Below are 25467 nucleotides of genomic sequence, written 5' to 3' on the forward strand. Positions count from 1 at the left end.
CAAAGGCTTTTGACCAGGAGAAGTATCCATTCCTAGTCCAATCAATTATGGCCAGAAAGGTAGTGTGAAATGGTATGAGGCATCATTAAAGAAACTTCTAGAAGGGAATGTGGGCCTGGCAGGCATTCTTCAGCTCCCCAAAGAGTATGACTGCCAGACACCTTTCTTGGCCTGAAAATGAAATAAAATGAAAATATTTTATTATTTTTTACAGCAAAAAATAATACATGTTCTCTTCCTTGGTATAAGCTTCTTGACACAATGGCAGTATTAAAAAAAAAAAAGCTAAAATCAGACTACTATTTTATACTACTCTACAATAAGCAGCAGAGCTATCCCTCTGACCAAGCTATCTACTCAAAACCACTCTAGTATATCGTCATAAAAAGATCTATCTTGAAAACTAAATCATAATCATATAATTCTTTGTGAACATAGATATTAGGTGGTAAAAGGCAAAGTGGCCTGACACATATAGTTCTCAATAAGGATAGATTTGCCACCAGGACTGGAATACATGGAATTCCTTAGCTACAACCTCCTGTATCTTTCTCACATTAGAAGTGAACTTACAAATGGTTCAGAATTTTGAAGATTCACTGAAAAAGTTCCTTTCAGTATGTAATGGTTGGCTAGACATTACCTGAGATGCTCTCTTTTTCTAAGTGTTATGGATTGAATGGTGTACCCCCAAAATGTGTGTCAACTTGGTTAGGCCATAATTTCCAGTATTGTGTGACTGTCCACCATTTTGTCATCTGATGTGATTTTTCTATGTGTTGTAAATCCTACCTCTATGATATTAATGAGGCAGGATTAGAGACAGTGATGTTAATGAGGCAGGACTCAATCTACAAGATTAGATTGTATTTTGAGTCAATCTCTTTTGAGATATAAAAGAGAGAAGCAAGCAGAGAGACAAGGGGACCTCATTACCACCAAGAAAGAAATGCCAGGTTCAGCATATCATTTGGACCTGGAGTCCCTGCTCTGAGAAGCTCCTAGACCAGGGGAAGATTGATGACAAGGCCTTCTCGTAGAACTGACAGGGAGAGACTTTCCCTGGAGCTGGCACCCTGAATTTGGACTTCTAGCCTCCTAGACTGTGAGAGAATAATTTATCTTTGTTAAAGCTATCCACTTATGTATTTCTGTTATGGCAGCACTAGATAACTAAGACAGAAATTGGTACCGAGAGAGTGGGGTGCTGCTCTAACAGATACCTAAAATGGGGAAGCTGTTTTAAAACTGTGAATGGATAGAAGCTGGAAAAGTTTTAAGGGGCCTGATAGTAAAAGCTTTAACTGCCTTGAAGAGACTGTTGGTGGAATTATGAACATCAAAGACAACTTTGGTGAGGACTCAGAAGGAAGCGAGGAGAGCTGTTACCCTGGAGATGGTGCAGACAGTGAAAAGCAAAAACCGAAACAAAATCCATTGTCGTTGAATCGATTCCAACTCATAGTGACCCTATAGGACAAAGTAGAACTGCCCCATAGGGTTTCTATGGAGTGCCTGGTGGATTCGAACTGCCAACCTTTTGTTTAGCAGCCAAAGCTCTTAACCACTATGCCACCAGGGTTTCCAAGTTTTTAGAGTGAAAAGCAGCAGCAGAAAAATGGCAGTAGCGGAGCCAGGAGACCAGCGTCAGACAGCACTGGAGCTGACCCATGGAGAGAGATAACTGAGTGCCTTCTGGCTGAGGTTTACTGGTGGGTTGGAATGCCTCCATGCCCTTATCGGTGGAAGTAAAGAGCTTTGGAACACTTGCCCCAGCAGAGCAGACATGGGTGGCAAGACCTGAGGGGCCAAAAGGCCAAGGAACAAGGAAGCAGAAGCTGAAGAGACTAGGAGCACAGGAAGCAGAGCTGCCTCAGTATCAAAGGGTAGGGCCATGATTTCTGGGGTCTCAAAGGGTGGTGCCTCTGGAGTTTCTAAGGGTGGAACCACAGCCTCCTAGGTTTCAAAGAGTCAGATCTTCACCAACTTGGTTATGGAGTGTGGGGCTGCTGTTCAGGAGTGCCAGTGGAATGGGGCCAGATCCACTGCCCAAAGCTGAGGGGGTGGGATTGTCATGCCCAAAGGGCAGAAGAACGGGGCCTCCCAGGGATGAGCAGGTAGAGTCACCACTCAGATGGACTAGGAGATTAAACCCATTCCAGCTGCTGTGGAGTCGATTCTGACTCACAGCAACCCTATATGACAGAGTAGAATTGCTCCAGAGAGTTTCCAAGTTGCAGGTGGTGGATTTGAACTGTCAGCCTTTTGATTAGCAGCTGCAGTTCCTTTTTTTTTCTAAAGCTGAATTTCTTTCTTTTTTCTTTTTTTTAATTATTGTGCTTTAGATGAAGGTTTACAGAGCAAATTAGTTTCTCATTAAATAATTAATTCACGTGTTGTTTTGTGATATTGGATGTCAATCTAACAACATGTCAACACTCTCCCCTTCTCAACCTTAGGTTCCCTATTGCCAGCTTTCCTGTCCTCTCCTGCCTTCTTGTACTTGCCCCTGTGTTGGTGTGCCCATTTGATCTCATTTTGTTTTATCGTCCTGCTTAATCTTTGGCTGAAAGATGAACCTCAGGAGTGGCTTCAGTACTGAGTTAAAAGAGTGTCTGGGGGCCATACTCTCAGGGTAGCAACCCTAGTTTTTAACCACTGCACCGCCAGGGCTCCAACTAGGAGAATGGAGCCACCCAAATACAAGGGAGCAGAGTTGCTGTCCCAATGGGCCTGGAAAGCAGAGCTGAAGCCCAGGGCTGAGGGGCCGCCACCTAGAATCCAGAGAGTGTGGCCCGCACACAGAGTCTGGAGGGCAGGCCATTGCCTAAATGGTCTCAAAGAACAGAGGATTATTTTCAACTTTAAGAGCTAATGTAATGTGTTCTGCTGGCTTGCTTGGTGCCTGTCATCCCTTCTTTCTCTCCAATTTTGCCCATTTGTAATGGAAATGTCTACCTCATGCCTGTTTCACCATTGTACCTTGAAAGCAGATAACTTGTATTCTAGATTTCACAGAAGAAGAGGAATTTTTGGATTTTGGACCTGGAGTTGATTTAAGACTTTTGCTGTGATATAATGGGGTGAATGTGTTTTATACGTGGCAAGGACATGAATTTTGGGGGGCCAAAGTGCGGAATGTTATGGATTGAATTGTGTCCCCCCACCAAATGTATGTCAATGTGGCTAGGCCATGATTCCCAGTATTGTGTGTGATTGTGTGATTGTCCACCATTTTGTCATCTGATGTGATTTTCCTATGTGTTGTAAATCCTACCCCTATGGTGTTAATGAGGCAGGATTAGAGGCAGTTATGTTAATGAGGCAGGACTCAATCTACAAAATTAGCTTGTATTTTGAATCAATCTCTTTTGAGATACAGAAGAGAAAAGCAAGCAGAGAGATAGGGGACCTCATTACCACCAAGAAGTGCCAGGAGCAGTGTGTCCTTTGGAGCTGGGGTCCCTTCGCTGAGAAGCTCCTAGTCCAGGGGAAGATTGATGACAAGTACTTTCTCCCAGAGCCAACAGAGAAAGAAAGGCTTTCTCTGGAGCTAGCACCCTGAACTTGGACTTCTACCCTCCTAGACTGTGAGAGAATAAACTTCTCTTTGTTAAAGCCCATCCACTTGTGGTATTTCTGTTATAGCAGCACTAGACAACTAAGATATTATTTACTTATTTATTTTTAAGGTAAAGGATTGTTATTTTTGAAAATGAAAGTATTTTATTATTTTTTACAGTAAAAATAATATATGGCCTTCGTTGGTATTTCCAATCATAGCCCTTGACCAGCCAAACCCAGTCTCTCATCATTTACTGTGACATTGTGGTTGTGGGACCTGAAGTACAGCGGTCCATGTGCAAATTCTAGGATCAGCCTGGGGTGGGGAGACCAACGTGAAGCTCCTGAAGTGTATCGTGCATACTTTGCACTTGAAAGGCCCATTGACATTTTCTTACTCACATCCAGTATTATGGGGCAGCCGTTCTTAAAGTGTGGTGTGCGGATGCCGGGGTTCCCAATACCCTTTTGGGGAGTCCTGAGGTCAAAACAGTTTTCGTAATAACACTAAGCTCTTATTTACTGTTTTTACTCTTATTTCCTCATGAGTGAACAATGGAATATTCCAGAGGCTATATAATGTATGAGTCAGAATTGACTAGATGGCAATGGATTTTTTAAAAATATGATATGTGATATAACAACAGATTGAATGCAGACAAAGATATGAGAATCCAACTATCTTCTATTAAACCAGACATTAAAGAGATTTTCACAAATGTAAAAACAATGCCACTCTTCTCAGTAAAAATTTATTTGTTTTGGAAAACATTTGTTATTTCATACAAATATTTTATGCTAATGTGTGATGGACTTATGGGGTTTATTATTATTATTTTTAAATAGTTAATAAATGAATATTTACCTTAAGATAAAGTTTTAACTCGTAAAGTCTTTTGGGGAACTCAATGATTTTTAAGAGGGGAAAGGGGTTCTGAGACCAAAACATTTGAAAACCTCTGCTATAGGCTTTTTATTTATTTATTTACCATTGGTAGTTAAGTGCTTGACTGCTAACTGAAAGTTTGGCTGTTTGAATTCATCAGTCGCCCTGTGGGAGAAAGATGTGGTAGTCTGTTCCCATAATGATTACAGCCTTGGAACCCTATAGGGCATTTCTACTTTGTCCCATAGAGTTGCTATGAGTTGGAATCAACTTAGCGTCAATGGGTAACAGTTTGTGAGTGTGTCCAGCATGTAAAGAACTAACTACAATTTGGTCTGATAAGAGTTACAGTAAAGGACTGAGCAAAGAACTATGCTACCATATAAACTTTATAAGTTGGTTTTTTTACTCAGTTGGGATTTACAGAGTTCTAACTTTGTGTTTGTATAAGGCACGGAAAATAACTGTGCTGTTTAAAACTTACAGTCCAGTTGGGCAGAAAATAATGCACATATATACACATATCCAGAATCAATAGTGGTTGTTGAAGGCCGTATGAGATTGTTGTTGTTATTAGCTCCCATTGAGCCAGGCCTGACTCATGGTGACCCCATGCACAACAGAACAAAATACTGCCTGGTCCTGCCAACCCCATGATTGAACTGTTGTGATCCATAGGGTTTTCATTGGCTGATTTTTGGAAGTAGATTGCCAAGCCTTACTTCCTAACACTGAAGGGACTAGCAAAAAAAAGCTTTCAGGAATTGACTGAATTCCAACTGAGATGTTTAAATAAATAAATGCAGCAGTGGAGGTGTTCATTTGTCTATGCTATGAAATTTGAAAGAGAGCCACCTGGCCAACTGACTGGAAGAGATCCATATTTGTGCCCATTCCAAAGAAAGGTGATCCAACTGAATGGGGAACTTATTGAACAGCATTATTAATATCACACACAAGTAAAATTCTGCTGAAGATCATTCAAAAGCAGTTGCAGCAGTACATTGACAGAGAACTGCCAGGAATTCAAGCCAGATTTAGAAGAGGACATGGAATGAGGGATATCATTGCTGATGTCAGATGGATCTTGGCTGAAAGAAGAGAATACCAGGAAGATGTTTGCCTATGTTTAATTGATGTGCAAAGACATTCGACTTTATGGGTCATAACAAATTGCGGAAAAAAATGCTAAGAATGGGAATTCCAGAACACTTAATTGTGCTCATGCAGAACCCGTACATAGTATAACAAGAGGCAGTCATTCGAACAGAACAAGGGGATACTGCATGGTTTAAAATCAGGAAAGGTGTGTGTCAGGGTTGTACCCTTTCACCGTACTTATTCAATCTGTATGCTGAGCAAATAATGCAAGAAGCTGGAGTATATGAAGAACAGGGCATCAGAATTGGAGGAAGACTCATTAACAACGTGCAATATGCAGGTGACACAGTCTTGCTTGCTGAAAGTGAAGCACTTATTACCTGACGCATTTACTGATGAAGATCAAAGACCACAGCCTTCAGTATGGATTGCACGTCAACACAAAGAAAACAAAAATCCTCACAACTGAACCAATAAACAACATCAAGATAAATGAAGAAAATACTGAAGTAGTCAAGGATTTCATTTTACTTGTATCCACTATCAACACCCATGGAAGCAGTAGTAAAGAAATCAAAGGATGTATTGCATCGGGGAAATCTGCTGCAAAAGACCTCTTTCAAATGTTAAAAAGCAAAGATGACACTTTGAGGGCTAAGGTGTGCCTGACCCATGCCATGATATTTTCAATCACCTCATATGCATGCAAAAGCTGGACAATGAATACAGAAGACCAAAGAATCGATGTCTTTGAATTATGTTGTTGGTGAAGAATATTGGATATACCATTGACTGCCAGAAGAATGAAAAATCTGTCTGAGAAGAAGTATAGCCAGAATGTTCCTTAGAAGTAAGGGTGGCGAGACTTTGTCTCACATACTTTGGACATCTTATCAGGAGGGATCAGTCCCCGGAGAAAGACCTTATGCTTGGTAGAGGGTCAGTAAAAAAGAGGAAGACCCTCAACAGGTGGATTGACATAGTGCCTGCAACAGTAGGCTCAAGCCTAGCAACAATTGTGAGGTGGTGCAGGGTCGGGTAGTGTTTCATTCTGTTGTACCTGGGGTTGCTATGAGTCTGAACAACTTGACAGCACCTAACAACAACACTTCGTTGTCTGTCTTAGTATGGAAGCTCTGCTGAAGCCTGTTCACCATCATAGGAACATGCAAGTCTCCACTGCCTGACAGGTGGTAAGTTCCAATTATTTCTAGTAAATAGAATCATAGGATTTCAGATAAGAGGATGTCAGGTGCAGAAGCAGTTGCAAAAACCCAATTGCAATGCACGGTAACTAACCAGCCTTGAAAAACAGATTGGACTACAGGACAGAGAGGAAGGCAGGAGGTGTCTGAGGGTAGGGTGGCAAAACAGCACACAACTTTTGTTCTCATCAGACCCGAAGCCCTCTTTTTTAATAAATACTTCCTTTTATGAAATTTGGAGCCTTGGTGGTGGAATGGTTAAGAGTTCTGCTGCTAATCAAAAGGTCAGCAGTTCAAATCCACCAGCCACTCCTTAGAAACTCTATGGGGCAGTTCTACTTTGTTCTACAGGGTCATTATGAGTTTAAATTGACTCAGTGCCTACGGGTTTGGTTTATGGTTTTTATGAAATTAAATTTATGTCAATTTACTTGCAAACATAATTTAAAAATGAAGTTAAATAAAAATATAATGTCCTTACTCTAATTTAGAGGAGAAAGCAAAGTATAATGAATGGTGTGCATTTCAGTATATAATGCTTGAGCCTGACTATAAGTAGCCAAAATAAGAAGTCAGATGTTTGCAACTACTTGTAATGACTAAGAACTTAGGAGAAGTAAGATTAAAGAACTAGAGGAAAATGAAAGAGCAGAGGTGCAGTGGACACTAGAATTAGAACCAGTGTTAGGATAAGTAATGACAGACTAGACCTATCCAGCTATGATAAGAGAAACAGGGCAATAACCTTAATTGCAGGAGGGATAACATGCGAAGACAAATTACGGATGGTTTTAGTGAGAAAATGAGGAAGTATGGTATTCTTTCAAATCAGCTGGACTTTACAACTGTGTCAAAATAATTCCCAGTGCTGCATGGTATGAAGAAAGACAGAATATTTCAGAAAACAAATCTTACCTTTTTTTTTTGGTTGTTGTAAAAAAATATATAACAGCATTTGTTAATTCAACTTTTTTCACACGTACAATTCAGTGATACGAACAAATCCTACCTTGAAACCACATGTTGAGGTATGCATTCAGCATCTAGTTCCTAAATGGATCACAGAAACCATATGCTTTGACAGTCAACAGGAAATTGGAGCTATATTGAAAAGAGAAGTGGCAATCCAATAGAGACAATAGAAAAGTGGAATGGTAGACCTCTGGGAATCATAAGATTGAAAAGAGAAAAAGTGAGATTGAAGAGCTATCAGCAATTTCAAGTACAGTCATGTACCATGTAACATCCCTTTGGGCAATGCCTACCCACATACACATCAGTGGTCCCAAGCCCCATAAAGCCTATTATATTAAAAATTAGAGGTACATACAATGGTTCGTAATATCAAATGGGTGCTACTTTGCAACGTGTATCAAAACATTACGATTATTATTACTGCATTATTATGTTAAAGATGTTTTAGTGTATCTGGAAGTGTTTCTTTAATTTTTTTTATGCATAGAAAGGTACACCATATACTAAGACAAATATTTGACTGACGTTAGATATGAATCATACCTAACTGTTCCAAATTGCGTACAAATTCGACTTAAAGAGAGATTTACAAACAGAATTTGTTCATAATCCAGGGACTACCTGTATATAATATGGTGTTTGCACAACGTCCAAATCATATAATGTCCTATTTCACAGAATGTGTTATGGACGTTAAACAATGCATGGCTACATATTTTAAAAAATGTAGGTTTCTTATCATTATGTCACAAAATTAGAAAAACCCAGGATTACTAATAACATGTGATAACATTGCTCCTTTTCATGTATCTCAGTTAACATTAATGGTGTCTCAAATCTTCACGGTAAAATATTTGCTAGCATCAGTTTCAATTGCAGATGATACAGATATGAGCTCTTGGCTCAAATGCCATGAGTGGTGCTGCTGTTGGGGGTAAGTTCTTCCAAAGTGGTCAGCAACTATTGGCAAAGTTAGAACAGAAATAAAGTCCAATCTTCCCACTATTAAAAGAAAGTGGCAGGCCTAAAATATTCCATGTATATTAGCATCACACAAAAAAATGCATTGCGTTATATATCAAAAAAGTTTCTACCCTAGGCTCGCATAAACAAATTGTTTTATTTACCCACATGAAAATCTGGTGGGACATTTGGAAGTCATGTAGGATGTAAACCAAATCTTCCTTGTTTGCATGCCCTACGCATTGCAGGAAATTTACCTGCCCCTACATGTCAATAGTACCCAACCATAGTGACAGCTAAAGATACCTGCAAAATTGTCAAAATGTTCTTGTAGGTCCTTTTACTATAAACCAAAAAGCCAAACCCATTGCTGTTGATTCATTTTCTACTCATGGCAACCCCATGTGTTACAGAGTAGAACTGAACTACATAGAGAAACAGATCACAGGCCTTTCTTCTAATGCTGGGTGGGTTCAAACCACCACCTTTTAGTTAGCAGTCAAACACAAACTGTCTGTGCCACCCAGCCACCTCCTTTCACTATAAAAAAAAACAATGAAAAAGGCTTACCGTATTTTTATGCAAATATGGAAACTTCTACCTTTGTTTACCTTTGTTAAGTGCTACTGCTGCTAACCAAAGGGTCGGAAGTTCGAATCTGCCAGGCGCTCCTTGAAAACTCTATGGGGCAGTTCTACTTTGTCCTATAGCGTCGCTATGAGTCGGAATGGACTCGAGTGCACTGGGTGTTTTTTTTTTTTAACCTTTGTTTGCCTACTGCAGCTACCCTCCCCCTGCTCCAGGTATTTTTGTAAGTGTCTATGCTAATATTTTTTTACAGCAACATTTAAAAAAAAAATTGACATACTGGCGCTTATGAAAATGCCTCGCAGGGGGGAGGGTACGGTGTGCGCATTATTTGGGTAAAATATGCTAGACCAAGTTAAGCTACACTGTAGAAATAACACATTACAGTATATTTCAAGGAGAGAGAAAAGGGCTTCTGTTGGTTAGAGCCAACTGGTAAACGAAAACCCAAAGCCATTGCCATTGAGTTGTTTGTACTCATAAAGACCCTAGAGGACAGAGTAGAAATGCCCCAGAGGTTTTTCAGGGAGTGGCTGGTAGATTCGTATTGCTGACCTTTTGGTTAGCAACCAAGTGCTTAACCCCTGCACCACCTGTGCCAACTGGTAAAAGAAGAAGAACTAGTGCCAACTGGTAGAGACTTTTAAATACAAGACTGCAGAGTTTATTTGAAAAGCCTTGAGATATTATCAGAAATTTCTAATGTCTTAGCCTGAAATTCATGCCTCTGTTGTTTCTGTAATTTTTATACTATTTCAGCTCAAAAGGATCGAACACCTGATTAAAAAAGAAAAAAAAAAAAAGTGAGTTTGCAACTTGTGCTGACTCACTGGTAGATGTTGTTTAAGCAGAGTTCAAATCCCAGATGTCTGTGATTGGTATTTGTGGTTAAAACATCATGAGGATGTCTGTCCATCAGCTGCAGGGAATGTTCATTTTAGGGATATCATTCTAGAACATCAAATAGATAACTGCTGGGCGTGTAACGAGGGGGATAAGATCGTCTGTAGAATTTTTGTTTTGTAAAATTCTATGTGAATTTTTAAATCACATCTAAGTTGGAAAGAATCTAGAATGTATCTGAATTTTCTTGGGACAACTGACCACATTTTTACTTCAGACTTCTATTGGTTTGGGGTCACTGTTCTTCTAGGTCTCTGCCTTTTGCTGACTGTAGTAGTTTAAGATAATTTGAAGCTTAAATATTTAAGTACCTTTCAGGAGGCATTGTATCAGAGTGCTCCCTATTTTTCACAGGAAGATAAGTTATTTCCATAGCCCAACATGAATACATACCAATCATCCCTTTTTGGCAGCTAGCAGATCCATTTTCTTCAGTCCCAGGCTCAAGGAACCTTCTGGAACCTGGTGATTTCCCAGAGAAAGTATAGCATGATTTCAAGGACAGAGATTGTGTCTTATCTTTTGTATTCTCAGTGTCTAGAGTAGTGCCTAGCACGTAATAAGCATTCGGTAAGTGTCTGTTGATTGAATGAAGGACAAATATGTAGGGTGGTTGCTGGACTTTGCCGATTTTCTGGGTTTATTCTCACCATTCAGTCTTCTCCTGCTGATGCTTTCTAGCCAGTAGAGGGAGTCCAAGAGCCACCTTAAGATCAAAGAACAAAATGGGAGAAAGGAAATTTCCAGTCAGAATTGCAAGTGTCAAAAAAGAAACATGAATTTGAAATTGTCAAGAGGACTTTTAAGCCTTTCACTAAAATATTACTTTTAGAGTGCTAACTACTTTAATACCACATGGATAATGTATTAAAAGAAAAACCTGTTTTTATCTAATTTTGATATATGAAAAACACCAAAAAGTTAAAAAGAGAATATAAAGATTATTTATCATGTCACAACCAGTACTAACTTTGACTCATATTTGGGTGTACTATACTTTTATTTTTAGGTTTATAGATTTATGTAAACTACAGTGATTTTTTGATTTGTTTACTGATTTCTCCCAAGAGTCTAAATAGTATTGTCACTCAATAATTAAATTGTTGAATGACTGTATCAATAATTAAGATTATACTATGATATGGTTTATATCATTTTTTAAAATTCAACATTATGAAGATTTTTCTACCTTCTATTTTAATGTTGGTTTTATATTGATTATCCATATAATCACATTTTTTATTTATTAAAATATCCTTTATATTCTTTGATTAAAAATACCCATTACTGTACTCCACCCCCAGAGATTTTGCTTTAATTTGTCTGGGATGGGGTCTGGGCATAGTTTTTTTGTAAAGTTCTCCAGGAAATTTTAGTGTACCATTAGTGCTGGAAAGCACTACTCTAAGCTGTACTGCCAAACTACTTCTCAAAAAGTTTGTATTGATTTACAACAGAATCAGCTATGTTCAGCAGACAGCTATTTTCACCAATGCTCATCATTATGGTTACAATTGGCCTGACTGTTCAAAATGTGGTCCCCAGTCCAGCAGCATTGTCACCACCCAGAGCTTGGGACAAATGCAGCTTTGCTGGTCCCTTCTAATTCCCCCAGTCAGGATCTACATTTTAACAAGATCCCCAGGTGATTTGAACACATATTAATGTTTGAGAATCTCTGATTTAAAATGACTTTTCTTAACTTGATAGAGCAAAAATAGTATCTTGCTTTTATTTGAACTTGCAAAAGTTCAACTTTTGAGATTGAACTTTTCTCCTCATTTATTTATTGTCCATTTGTAGCTCTTTAAATTGTCCATTCCCACCCTTTACCTGTTTTAAAATTCGGCCCACTTCCTCAGATGCTTGAAAATAGGAAAGAAATGATGGGTTTAAAAAGAGACATGAATGAACTATGAAATAGAGATGTAGTGACACTGCGGTTTGAAGAAAATGACACAAAGGAGGGAGAATATGGCATACAAAGGAAGAACATGTAGATTGACCCTTATTTAGGGTTCTTAGTATATTTGTCATCTTTTTTTTTTTTATTGTGGTAAAATGTATATCACAAAAATTTGCTGTTTCAACCAGTCTTAGTTGTAAGATTCAGTGACATTAATTACATTCACTGTGCTGTTGCAATTATCACCACTATTCACTTTCAAAAATTTGTTATCACTCCAAACAGAAGCCTGGTACTCCTTAGGCAATAACTCCCCATTTCCCCCTCCTTAGGTTCCCAGATAACCACTGATAAGCTTTTGTCTCTATGCATTTTCTGTCTAGATATTTAAGTGGAATCAAACAATATTTGTCCTTTTAAGTCTGGTTTATTTCACTTAGCATAAAATTTTAAGGTACATCCACATATATCAAGTATCAGAACTTCATTTCTCTTTATGTTGGGATAATATTTCATTGTATGTCTGTACTCCATTTTGTTTATCCATTCATCTGTTGATGAACATTTGAGTTGTTTCCACCTTTTGGCTATTGTAAATAATGCTGCAATGAACATTGGTGTACAAGTACCTGAGTCCCCGCTGTCAAGTCTTTGGGTATATACCTAGGAGTGGAACATATTGGTCCTCTTAACTTTAATCAAATAGCCAGTAATCTATTCATTCAATAAATTTTCTGTTTGTCTCTCTTATATATGCTAGTGCTGTGAGTCTATGTGGTCATAAATAAGTGTGTTGATCATCTTGAGAAACTGACAATCTGTTTGGTGTGGTTGTATGCATACAAAATTAACTAACGATAAGATATTTCATTGATATGGTTGATGGAGTGCTAATTGAATGGCTTGGACATTGGGGTCACCTAGGTAGTGGTGTAATGGTTATAGCAATTGTCTGCTAACCAAAAGGTCAGTGGTTCAAACCCAATAGCAGCCAGGACAGATCTGGCTATCTGCTCCCGTGAAGATTACAGCCTAGGAAACCCTATGGGGGCAGTTTTACACGAAAATAGTGGAAGGAATGGCACTGACTTTCACTGAGTGCCTTCCATGTGTATGTTTTATCTTAACAATTATCTTGACAACTCTCTAAGATAGGATAATTAGTTCTTAAAACATAAGAAAAGTTGAAGAGGGATTGCTATTGGTGACAAATAAAGTATTTGGAGAGAAGAGACAACTTTTAATTACAGAAGAATTCTAATTAATAAATATTGGAGGAATGAGAGAATTAGAAAATCACCCTTAGAATCCCAAAGTGATCATTGCTGCAGGCAACATCCATGAATGAATGTCAAAATCTTAAGGAGAAACAGGATATTTGCAGAGCCTAAGATTATCTCCCCTAAATATTTATTAATTTCAAAGGAAAAAGTAGTAAATTTATGGTGAATAAGCCTGACAAACACCATCTTAACTATTGTTTACCCCCCTGACATGGTGGACTGAGATAGGCATGTCACCTCTGGTATTCTTCCCTCAAATCCATGACCTCAATCTAATCATTAGAAAAAGTCAGAAAAACCAAAATTGACGACTATTCTACAAAAAACCTGACTTCAGAAGTGTCAGGTCATGAAAGACATGAAAACCTGTCACAGATTAGATGGGGCTAAGGAAACATGTCAACTAAATGAAATGTGGGATCCTGAATTTGATTCTGGAACAGAAAGAGGATGGTAGTGGAAAAACTGGTGAAATCAGAATTCAGTCTGTTGTTTATCTAATACTTGTTGAGGCTGAGTTGATTGTGACACATAGCAACCCTATAGGACAGAGTAGAATTGCCCCATAGGGTTTCCAAGGAAAGGCTGGTGGATTAGAACTTGCGACCTATTAGTAAGCAGCCATAGCTCTTAACCACTGAACCGCCAGGGCTCCAGAGCCAACTGGTAGAGACTCTCATGGTTTGTAGGAGAAAAAAAATTGTACTAATGATAATTTCTTAGTTTTGGTCATTGTATCAGGGTTATCTGAGATGTTAACATAACGGGAAACTGGGTGAAGGGCATATGAAGATTCTTTGTACTATCTTTGCAACTCTTCTGTAAGTCTAAAATTATTTCCAAATACAAAGCTAAAACATAAACTGTTTATACTACAAAATATAAAGTTTTACTGTGCCTCTTCATCTCGGTTCAGTCTTCAACATAGGATTGAAACCCTAACCATCCTTCTGAAAAAGAAGGGAAAAATACATAGGTAATTAAGTATTCCTTGTGTAAAGAGTGATCATTTCATTACAGAATATAGAAGGAGCGTTGGTTACATACAGTAACATCTTCATTGTCAGAAGATCTGCAAAGCGTTCCTTGTGTGAGATGAAAATTACTTTTTGTACAGAATTTTTCTTGGCATCAATGTTTGCGAACTTCACTTTACAACCAATAGACATCATCTGGTTCAGTCTGCTCATTTTCACACAGTAGGTAACCTTCAGCAACCTCATCTAGCAGCTCTTGTTAGCCACGGGTATGAAAAGAGAATGGAAATAATAGTTTATGTTTACGTATTACTTTATACTTTGTGTCTTAGTTATCTTGTGCTGCTACAATCAAAATACCACAAGTAGATGGCTTTAAGAAACAGAAGTTTATTCTCTCACAGTTTAGGAGATTAGAAGTCCAAATTCAGGGTGACATCTCCAGGGGAAGGGTTTCTTTCTCAGTCGGCTCTGGGGGAAGGTCCTTGCATCAATCTTCCCATGGTTTAGGAGCTTCTCAACACAGGGACCCCGGGTCCCAAGGACACTCTCCCCTCTTGGTTCTTCATTCTTGGTAGCATGAGGTCCCTCTGTCTCTCTGTTTGCTTCTCTCTTTTATATCTCTAAAGAGATTGACTCAAGATACAATCTAATCTTGTAGATCGAGTCCTGCCTCATTAACATAACTGCTTCTAATCCTGCCTCATTCATCAGAGAGGTAGAAAAGTCACATCAGATCACAAAATGATGGACAATCACACAACACTGGAAATCATGGCCTAGCCACATTGACACACATTTTGGAGGGGACACAATGCAATCCATAATACTTTGCAAAGAAGCTTTATTTTATATATCATTTTATCCTCACCAGCCCTATGAAAGAGAATAATTATTATTAGCCTCCCTGTTTTGTAGATGGAAACCCTGGTGGTGTAGTGGTTAAGAGCTACAGCTGCGAACGAAAAGGTCAGTAGTTCAAATCCACCAGGTGTTCCTTGGAAACTTTATGAGGCAGTTCTTCTCTGTCTTATAGGGTCACTGTGAGTTAGGATCAACTTGACGGCAATGGGGTTTTTTTTTTTGGTTTCATTTTACAGATTTCAAAACAGGTTTTGAGAGATTAACTTCTCTGAGATCAGGGAGCTAGTTATTGGTTGGTACTCTTTCCTACCTCACTGAAACTTTCCTATGCTTTCTGAAAATGAAAGTGGAAAGTTAAATTCTTTTGCCCTCATAGCTCAGAAAAGACAATAATACTTATAATGTTATAATAATAATAAACGGTAATAATTCCTAGCCCTTATTGCACTCTTAGATGATGCTAGGCAATTTGCCGTGTGCTTTTAAAAATAGGTAATTTCTTTATGGTTTTACAAGGAGGTCAAAACAGAGATGGAGAGGTTTGACATCTAATTGAACGTGTTGGGCAGGGGAAGAATGTTTCTTATATGTTTACGAGCTTTGGTGAAGGTAGTCCTACCAGGGAATATGGCAGGACCATGAACAAAAATAGAGGGTGCAGAAAGAGGAACACGAGGGAGGTTGATTTCATTTTCGAATATGCATTTATGTGCTATCAACTGTACAATATGCCTGCTACTTGACTTCCTTAAAGCATTTATAATAATTTATCAAGATTAAAAAAAAATTAAATGGTTGCTATTGTAATGGTTCAAGGTTGTCTTGAGACTGAGATTTGATCAGATATGAAAATGTAAGCTCATAACCTCTGCAGCCTCATTTAATAGCCACTTGTTTGCCATGGTGTGAAATCTTCCCTGAGCATGTTTCTACAGATTGGATTGGTGTAACTAGGTTCAACTAGCCTGCTGAGACACTCCTTTAAAAACCAATCAGGCTACAATTACAGTGTGTGAGGCAGACAGGGTGTGGAGGTGGTAAATAAATTACTGGTAATTAACTAGGAGAAGCTTGCTGACTCAAAGTCTGATTTGAGCAGTGATAAAGAAACGTGTCTATACTTACTATAGTATATGGGTTTTCCCTATCTGTAATTCCACAACTACATCCTTCATAGCAGAAGAGGTTGGAAAGACTGTACGTTATTAAGCAACCTTATATCAGCTGGTCAAGCACACAAGCAGTGCCCACAGGAATGTAAAAAGTAGTCCTTCAGGGTAGAGTGATATCTTCCAAACCACAAAGACTCCATAGGGGGGTGAGTGCAGTCACTCATGCTCACTGGATCCTCACTGACAAGATCCTTTCATCTCTCATGGTTTGTAGGAGAAAAAAAAAAAAAAAAAAGAAACCTTCCCTTTGGCCTTAAAATTTTCCATGGCCTCTAGATGTCTTTAAACTCTTTCTTCCCCTTTCTCAGGTGGTCCCACACTTTTTTGTCTCAGGTTTCCAAAGCGCATTGTTAGTTCCATCTGATTCTCCACTGGGTGGGACTGATTGAGGGGTCTCATCCTGTGGGTGAAGTGTCTTTGAACCTGTCAGACCTTTCACACTGCCTGATGGACCACCTCTCAGCCTGCCTTCCCTTTGATATTATTCCTAAATACTCTCTCTCTCTTGCCTTATCTTGAATCCTATTACCAAATGCTCCCCCTAGTACTCTTACTACATACCATGTTATAATAATAGGGAGGGGTGAAGGAAAAAAAACACCAAACCACTCACTGATTACTTCTGGAAGGAAGAAAAAGGAAAAAAATGTACATAGTGACAGGAAATTCCAATTTTACCTTTTGTATAAATTGATCAACAGAGTCCTTATGGATTTTCTTACTCTACAAAATCCTTTTATGATTCTTAGGGAATTGGTTACATGAATTATGTTTAATCAATAAAGTAGAATACAATTTAGATGTTGAAATTATGTTTTAGAAAAACAACATGAGAAAATATTTATGGTATATAGCTAATTGGAAAAAGCACGTTATATAACAACAAAACCCCACAACAACAAAAAAAACCCCACAACAACAACAAAATAACAAACTCTTTGCTGTTGAGTCAATTTTGACTCATAGCAACACTATAAGAGAGAGTAAAACTGCTCAATAGGGTTTCCAAGAATGGCTGGTGGATTTGAACTGCCGACCTTTTGGTTAGCAGCTGTAGCACTTAACCACTGCACCACCAGAGCTCCTGTTACATAACAGCATGTACATAAAACAGTATAATATCAACTTTGGAGGAAAATACATATAATATAGACACAAATGTGACTAGAAAAGTAGTCATGAAAGTGGTAATGGTAGTAATATATGAAGGGTGGTATTATGGGTAATTTTAACTTTTTATTATACTTTTCTGTATTTAAAAACTTTCTGCTTCTGCTTAAAAATGAGTTATAATAATCATTTGGTAAGACTAACATGTCATCATTTGAGAATATTTTTGTAGTCCTGGTATAATAATTTGTTTTACATTTTAGATGAAAATTTTTGTACATATTCAGAATAATAGGGTAACTAGTGTAACAGTTTGGAGTCCAGTATACAAACAGACATACACACACTCTCCATGTCTGTTAATTTTTTCTTTACTCAGAACAGGAGGAGGACATTAATGTTTAATTTTCAAGAACTTTAGATGAATTGTATTTTTAATAAATAATCACTTTTTATTTGTTACAGGGTTCTGTGAGGTTTCCTGAGAGGTTGTTCCTACTTTATCAGAATTAACAGTTAAGTTCCAAATGAGAATAACAGGGGCTAAGCATCCACATCCTTAGTTTCAGGAAACTATCAGGTATTGGGACCAGACATCTCTTTGAGTGCTATATACATTTTGATCGTTAATGGACCATTGTCCTATCAAAAATGTTGTGGAGTAGGTTAGGAGCAAAGAGACCTGACCTTAAAATATCAGGAATGGATGTCTCGTTCCAGTAATGGTAGATTAATTATCTTCCTTCTCAAGATGACTAAAAAGCTGGGTGATATATGAAAAACTCTTAATACCACCAAAGAACTAATAAGATAGTGATGAATATTAATTAGGTCAGGATCTAGGTGAGGATGGAAATCTAGAGAGGAGAGACCAGTATTTGGGGCCATTTTTGCTCTGGAGCTGTTTGCTGATATGGAAGGGAATGAAATGCAAGTTTGAAAGGCCAGCTGGGCTAGAGAGGCAAAAGTAGGAGTCTAAAGCCTACCAAAGGCTTCCACTGGTCTTGGAAAATTACTGCCTGCTTTTTTTTTAGGTTAGGTACTAGGAAGGGTGAACCAGGAGTAAATCTGTCCTCTTGGGGACTTCAGGAAGGCTTTCTGCAGTCTGGGAAGTCCAGAAAAATATCAAATCCTAAAACTAGGTTAAGATGAGTCAGATTTCTGTGCCTCTGGGTACTGGTAGAAACAAACAAAACTATTCTCTGGCTCTAATTATTTCTACAAAAATTTTTTTTTTAGAAATAACATTGAACACACTATCAATGATAACCAGATTGAAGAGGAGACAAGATCCCATGAAGAAGAATGAGAAGAAAAACACAACAGAAACGAATTCATTGGGACTTATATCAGGCTTATCATTGACCTTGAAACAACCATGACTTTAAAACAACTCTGACAATTAAAACAATTATAATAAATCCATAAATTATTGAACAATATCATTTTAATATCACACACGCAAGTAAAATTTTGCTGAAGATCATGCAAAAACAGTACACCCATAGGGAACAGCCAGAAATTCAAGCCGATTCAGAAGAGAATGGGGAATGAGGGATATCATTGCTGATGTCAGATGGATCTTGGCTGAAAGCAGACAATACCAGAAAGATGTTTACTTGTGTTTTATTGACATGTGAAACATTCAACGGTGTGGATCATGACAAATTATGGATGACATTGTGAAGAATGGGAATTCCAGAACACTTAGTTGTTCTCATGAGGAACATGTACATAGACGAAGAGGCAGTCGTTCAAAAAGAACAAAGGGATACCGTGTGGTTTAAAGTCAGGAAAGGTGTGTGTCAGGATTGTATTCTTTCACCAAACTTATTCGCTCTGTATGCTAAGAAAATAATCTGAGAAGCTGGACTATATGAAGAAGAATGGGGCATCAAGTTTGAAGGAAGACTCATTAACAGCTTGCTGTATGCAGGTTACACAACCTTGCTTGCTGAAAGTGAAGAGGACTTGAAGTACTTACTGATGAAGATCAAAGACTACAGCCTTCAGTATGGATTACACCTGAGCATAAAGAAAACAAAAATCCTCACAGCTGGCCCAATAAGCAACATCATGATAAATAGAGAAAAGATTGAAATTGTCAAGGATTTCATTTTACCTGGATCCACAATCAACGTCCATGGAAGCAGCAGTCAAGAAATTAAATGACTCATTGGGCAAATCTGCTGCAAAAGACCTCTTTAAAGTGCTAAAAAACAAAGATGTCACTTTGAGGCCTAAGGTGCACCTGACCCAAGCCATGGTATTTTCAATAGCCTTTTTTTTTTTTTTTCATATGCATGCAAAAGCTGGACAATGAGTAAGGAAGGCTCAAGAAGAATTGATGCCTTTGAATTATGGTGTTGGCCAAGAATATCGAAGATACCATGGATTGCCAGAAGAACGAACAAATCTGTCTTGGAAGTATAGCCAGTGCGGTCCTTAGAAGGAAGGATGGCAAGCACTATTGAGTGAAAGATAGTTCAGAATGTTAGGATGAAAGATGACAATAAAAGTCCTTAGCAATATATACTGGTCTTCAAGAGGTTGAATCTGGATTACTGAGGGGGCAATTTGTGACATGAATGTGTTCGCCAAAACCAGTGATGGATATCCACCTGGAGTGGCAGCGTGGAGCAAGTGTGAATATCTACACAGAAAGTGATCTTATATGTGCTAGCTTCCTTCTACGACTTCTCGATTGTTCTATTCTCACTCAGGGACACTGAAATAATTCAGTAGACTCTTTAGATCCTAAAAAATGCTTAGTATATTCTAGAGGGAATATAATTGTATGACAAGTTGAGATGGTCTTATATTAATATTTTCTTGCTGTTATACATTTGAAAGAAGTTTAATTCAAACTAATTGTTTGAATTAATTAACCTCCTTAATTAACCTGAACTGAATAATTGTGGGAATTTTTTGTCCTATGTCTATGTCTAAAATCTCTCTACCATATATCAACTTCATACTGGATATATAGCTACCTGTTTTAGTTTTACAAATTTAAGGTCTTAATGAATTAACAATTAAAAGTTTAGTTTGTGTTTGCTTAGTCCTATTAAGTTTCTCGAATGCTGATTCTTTCATCTTAGATTAGATGTCTACTGGTCAGATCTGTCAGTATTTCACTGAGAAAATGAGCCTGGTACGGTTTGTGTACGATCAGAGCGTTCATGCACGCCCTGATTTTTTATGGTCCTTTTAGTGTGACTTCACTACCTGGCCCATGGGGACCTTCCTACCCAAGGGATAATTAGACAGTTGAAAAAATTACAGGATTTGGTTTCCTTCTTTCTCACTCTGTCTTGTGGTATTATAGGCATCACTTACTTATTTGCTTTGCTTATGTTGCTTATGTTGTTAGCTGCTGTCAAAACTGGCTTTTGATGCATGGTGATCCCCTGCACAAGGGAACAAAATGCTGCCCCGCCCTGTGTTGTTCCCATAATTGGTTGTGGATCAGACCATAACGATTCATAGGTTTTTCACTGGCAGATTTTTGGAAGCAGATTGCCAGGCCTTTCTTCCTACTGAATGAAGAAAGTCCTGCATCATCCCCATGATTGATGTGGGATTGAATCGTTGTGGTCCATGGGGTTTTTCACCAGCTGATTTTTAGAAGTAGATCACCAGGCATTTCTTCCTAGTCCGTCTTAATCTGGAAGCTCCACTGACAACCTGTTTGGCATCATAACAACAAGCAAGCCTCCATTTACAGATGGGTGGTGGCTGAGCATGAGGTGCCTTGGCCGGGAGTTGAACCTGGGTCTCTTACCTGGAAGGCAAGAATTCTACCACTGAATCACCAATGCCTCAAACTTTGCTTATACACACCTTGATTTTCCTTAAAATATCGCTAATCATCCCTCTTCCAGACTACGTAAATTCTTAATTGGACTTTGGGAGTATCCTATTTGATAACTATGAGATTGGAGACTCAATTCGTTTCTATAGTACCTTGTCCTCTTAATGGGCCTGTTGCTGTCCTTTTCTTGGATCCAGCTGGTTCACCACTTTGATTTTTTTCCACCTCAGGACCAGTACCCAAAAAAACCCACTGCCGTCGAGTCGTTTCTGACTCGACCAGTAGAGGGCGATATTTTCTATCTTTTAGCCCCATTATTTCTAGCCAACAGTACCAATTTGCTGGTTTAAAATTGGAAAAGGTGTTCGGCAAGGTTATATCCTTCCATTCTTCTTCTTTTTTTAAATTTTATTGTTCTTTAGGTGGGAATTTACAGCTCAACTCAGTTTCTCATTCAAAAATTTATATATGTAGTGACATCGGTTGCAATCCTTGCATGTGCCAGCACTCTTCCCCTTTCCGCCTCAGTTTCCCCGTGTCCATTCATCCAGTTTTCCTGTCTTTTCCTGCCTTCTCATCTTTGCTTTTGGGCAGGAGTTGCTCATTCGATCTAGTATTTTTGATTGAACTAAGAAGCACATTCCTCACATAGGTTATTGTTTGTTTTCTAGGTCTGCCTAATCTTTGCACCGGGTGTGGGTTCTGGGTAATCTTCGTCTGAGAAGTGGGCTTCCGGAGCGGCTTCGGTTCTGAGCTGGCAAGATGTCCAAGGGCCATAGTCTTGCAGGTTCCTGTAGTCTCTGTCAGACCAGTAAGTTTGGTCTTTTTTTGTGAATTTGGTTTTGTTCTACATTTTTCTCTCGCTCTGCCCGGGACTGTCTATTGTGATCCCTGTCAGAGCTGGCGGTGGTGCTAGCTGGGCATCATCTAATTCTCCTGGGCTCAGGCTGGTGGAGGCTGTGGTTCATGTGGTCCTTTAGTCCTTTGGGCTAATATTTTCCTTGTATCTTTTGTTTTCTTCATTATCCTTTGCTCCAGATGGGATGAGACCAATAGATGTATCTCAAATGGCCGCTTGCAAGCTCTTAACACCCCATATGCTACTCACCAAAACAGGATGTAGAACATTTTCCTTATGAACTATGTTATGCCAATTGACCTAGGTGTTCTCCAAGGCTATGGTCCCCAGCCCTCAGCCCCAGCAACTCTGTTCCTCAAGATATTTATATGTCTAGGAAACTTCTATGATTTTGCCTTGGTCAAGTTGTACTGACTTCCCTTATATTGTGTGCTATCTTTCCCATCACTAAAGTTGACACTTACCTGTCTAGTTAGTGATTTGCCCTCCTCATCCCTCCCCACCCTCATAATCATTAAAAATTGTTTTTTTTCTTGTCTAAACCTTTTCTTGGGTTTTTATAATAGTGATCTTACACACTTTTTGACCTTTCGTGATTGACTTATTTCACTCAGTATAATGCCCTCCAGATTCATTAATGTTGTTTGCTGTTTTCTGGCTTCATCACTGTTCTTTGTAGTTGTGTGGTATTCCATTGTGTGTATGTACTGTACTGTAATTTGTTTATCCATTCATCTGTTGACGGGCACTTAGATTGTTTCCATCTTTTTGCTGTTGTGAATAATGCTACAATGAATGTGGGTATGCGTATGTCTGTTTGTGTGATGGCTCTTATTTCTCTAAGATGTATTCCAAGGAGTGAGGTTGCTGGATGGTATGGAATTTCTATTTCTAGATTTTTAAGGAGGTGCCATATCATTTTCTATAATGGTTGTACCATTTTACTTTCCCACTAGCAATGTATAAGAGTTCCAATCTACCCAGGACCTCTCTGACATTTATTATTTTCTGTTTTTTTGATTAGTGCCGGTATTGTCATGGTGAGATTGTATCTCATTGTAGTTTTGATTTGCATTTCTCTAATGGCTAATGGGAGCCCTAGTGGCGCAGTGGTTAAGAGCTTGGCTGCTAACCAAAATGTTGGCAGTTTGAATCCACCAGCTGTCCCTTGGAAACCCTATGGAGCAGGTCTGCTCTGTCTTATAGGGTCGCTATGAGTCCGAATTGACTTCACAGCAACAGGCTTGGTTTTTGGTTTAATGGCTAATGATCATGAGTGTTTCTTCATGTGTCTGCTGGCCACCTGAATGTCTTCTTTGGTGAAGTGTCTGTTCATATCCTTTGCCCATTTAGGTTATACCCTTTCATCTTACTTTTTCAATTTGTACACTGTACATATAATCCAAGAACTTGGATTATATGAAGAAAAATATGGCATGAGGATTGGAGGAAGACTCATTAACCTGTGATATGCAGATGACACAACCTTGCTTGCCAAAAGTGAAGAGGTCTTGAAGTGCATACTGATGAAGGGCAAAGACCACAGCCTTCAGTATGGATTACACCTGAACCTAAAGAAAATGAAAATCCTCACAACTGGACCAGTAAACAACATCATGATAAATAGGGAAGAAATTGAAGTTGTCAAAGATTTCATTGAATCAACCATCAATGCCCATGGAAACAGCAGTCAAGAAATCAAATGATAGATTGCATTGGGCAAATCTGCTGCAAAAGACTTCTTAAAAATGTGAAAAAGCAACGATGTCACTTTGATGTCTAAGGCACATCTGACCCAAGCCATGGTCTTTTCAATTGCGTCATATACATGGAAAAGCTGAACAATGAAAAAGGAAGATCAAAGGAGAACTGATGCACTTGAATTTTGGTTTTGACACAGAATATTGAATATTCCATGAACAGCTGGAAGAACGAATAAATCTGTCTTGAAGGAAGTACAAAATGCTAATTAAAAGAGAGGATGATGAGACTTTGTCTCACTTATTTTTGACCCATCATCAGGAAAGACCAATTGCTAGAAAAGGACATCATCTTTGGTAAAGCGGAGGGTCAGTAAAAACAAGGGAAACCCTACATGAGATGGATTGACATACTGCCTACAACAATGGGCTCAAACATACAAAAGATTGTGAGGATGGTGCAAGACCTGGCAATGTTTTGTTCTGCTATACATAAGGTGGCCATGAGTCAGAGGCAACTCGATGGTAACTAACAATAAAAACAACATGCCAATTTGCATACCAGCATGCCAATATTTTAAAATAATAACCAATACACTTTTGTTTCAAGGTATTACTTTTAACCTTGTGGCTCTTCCTCCCTTCTGTCCAGACTTGCACCATCCAGTATGTTAGCCCCTAGCCATATGTGGCTATTAAACACTTGAAATATGGCCAGTTCAAATTGAGATGTCAATGTAGATACACATAAGATCAAATATTTAATAACAAAAAATGCAAAATCTTCAATAATTTTTATACTGATATATGTCAAAATTACAACATTCTGGATATATTGTGTTAAATAAAATGTATTATTAAAATTAAGTTCACCTACTTCTTTTTACTTTTACTTTTTACTAGAGAATTTCAAACTACATACATGGTTCACATTATATTTCTATTGGACAGCCCTGCTATAGACCTTGGTTTCCATTACATAAGAGTAGAGAAGGAAGGGCAGAAATTCTGAAAGATAGAAACTATTCTGTTCTTGAGCTGTGATTTCAAACTAAACTTTAGAAATTCACAGTAGAGATAAATAGTTTGTGAGAAAAGTGATTTTATGTTTCAAAAGCCAAGGCCTGACACACTGAGTATGAAGTAAATGCCATAAAAATAGATTTGAAAGAATTTAACATCCTCAATGCCAGTATTTCTGACCCTTCCCTGTAGTTCTAAGGCAAAGAGTATACACAGTAGGGGGAGAAGATGGCAGCAGAGAAGAAAGATCTTAGAATTTGTGTCACTGAGAAAGTGCCCTGTTCCCTGTCCTTTGCCCCTGTCCCATGAAGGAGGGGTCAGCATGTGTAACGACAGAAGCACAGATGGTAAGATAAAACTAAAAGGGAGTAGGGGGAACCTCGACCCTACTTCCTGGAAGTGCCCAAGAGGCAGCAATATTTACTGTGACAGCATTTTGGGAACAGGGAAGTGTCGGTCCTGGGGGAGATTTTTAGGCAGAGACAAGGGGCAGCTCACAGAGTGTCTCCAGAGAACAAAGGGAGAAGTAGAAGGGATGGAAGAGGCAATAGCAATCCATGTGGACTAATGGTCA

At 38.6% G+C, this 25467-nt stretch overlaps 1 long non-coding RNA gene across 2 annotated transcripts in view; it reads left to right on the top strand.

The window, feature by feature from the left end:
* LOC135231444 (uncharacterized) overlaps nt 1–24683 on the top strand; it is a 45171-nt gene extending 20488 nt beyond the window's left edge. For both annotated transcript variants that reach the window (XR_010322090.1, XR_010322091.1), the window contains exons 2-3: nt 6678–6744; nt 18737–24683. This is a non-coding gene — a long non-coding RNA (uncharacterized LOC135231444). The remainder of the gene's footprint in view (nt 1–6677; nt 6745–18736) is intronic.
* The last annotated feature ends 784 nt before the right edge of the window (nt 24684–25467 follow it).

Source organism: Loxodonta africana, chromosome 5 (genome assembly GCF_030014295.1).
Source record: "Loxodonta africana isolate mLoxAfr1 chromosome 5, mLoxAfr1.hap2, whole genome shotgun sequence".
Taxonomy (NCBI): Eukaryota; Metazoa; Chordata; class Mammalia; order Proboscidea; family Elephantidae; genus Loxodonta; species Loxodonta africana.